At 49.9% G+C, this 1,053-nt stretch overlaps 1 non-coding gene across 1 annotated transcript; it reads right to left on the reverse strand.

Moving 5' to 3' along the window:
- Nucleotides 1-471: 471 nt before the first annotated feature.
- On the reverse strand, nucleotides 472-662 carry LOC130349455 (U2 spliceosomal RNA). Its single transcript, XR_008886777.1, has one exon. It is a non-coding gene; the product is annotated as a U2 spliceosomal RNA (small nuclear RNA).
- Nucleotides 663-1,053: the final 391 nt, after the last annotated feature.

Raw genomic sequence — 1,053 nt, forward strand, 5'->3', positions numbered from 1 at the left:
CCCCCCCCCCCCCCATGTTATGTTACATAGTTACATAGTTAGTACGGTCAAAAAAAGACATATGTCCATCAAGTTCAACCAGGGAATTAAGGGGTAGGGGTGTGGCGCGATATTGGGGAAGGGATGAGATTTTATATTTCTTCATAAGCATTAATCTTATTTTGTCAATTAGGAACATTCAGCACCCACCCGCTATCAAGGCAGCTGCCTATCATGTCATGCCCTACCTGCACAGGTGTGCTGGCTACTCAAATGATCCAATTAAGGAGGCCATTTAGTCAGCAGCAGCAGAAGTCCTGTGCCTGGACGCTCCAACAGCGGCCAGACACAAGCAGAAGCAGAAGCAGCAGCAGCAGCACCACCTTTTGTTTTTTGGCTGCAGCAGCAGCAAGGCCCACAGGGCTGGCTAGCTGGCTAGCCAGCAAGCAGGTAGCAATGAAAGTAGGAATCTTTCTTTTTAACCCTGTAAGGGGGTGGTGCACTGTACCCGAAGATACTGCCATATCGGGTCAATGCATAGGGCGACGGAAGCAAGCTTCGAAATCGGCCCCCGTTCTCAAAAATCCATTTAATATATGGTCCCCAGATAGGGGACGTATCAGATATTAAACTGATAAGAACAGATACTACACTTGATCTTAGCCAAAAGGCCGAGAAGCGATAACCGTGAAAGGGGCGGGCCCAACAAGGTGCCCTTCATGGGCACTATCACTGCTTGCTGTCAGGGAGGCTGCCAGACAATTTTCCATGCACACTCTGGGCTGGGGGGCAGTCAACCACCAGTACACACAGCAGAACCTAAACCCATACCATTATTGCTAAGCAGCAAGACAGGGGCCCATTGCACTCCCACGGGGCCTTTTTAAATGCAATCCATAACCCGGATTTGCCAGGAACCCTTCTTACTCCTCCTACTTGCATGTGACACTGGGCTTAGGATCTGCATAGGAAACACACACACAAGCACACACCTACCTTTGTTGCCTGCAGATGCCTCCTTGGCTGTCCCCAAACGGTATCAAACCAACACCCACGGGAAGCTGTAAGCATAGA

Source organism: Hyla sarda, unplaced genomic scaffold, assembly GCF_029499605.1.
Source record: "Hyla sarda isolate aHylSar1 unplaced genomic scaffold, aHylSar1.hap1 scaffold_915, whole genome shotgun sequence".
NCBI lineage: Eukaryota > Metazoa > Chordata > Amphibia > Anura > Hylidae > Hyla > Hyla sarda.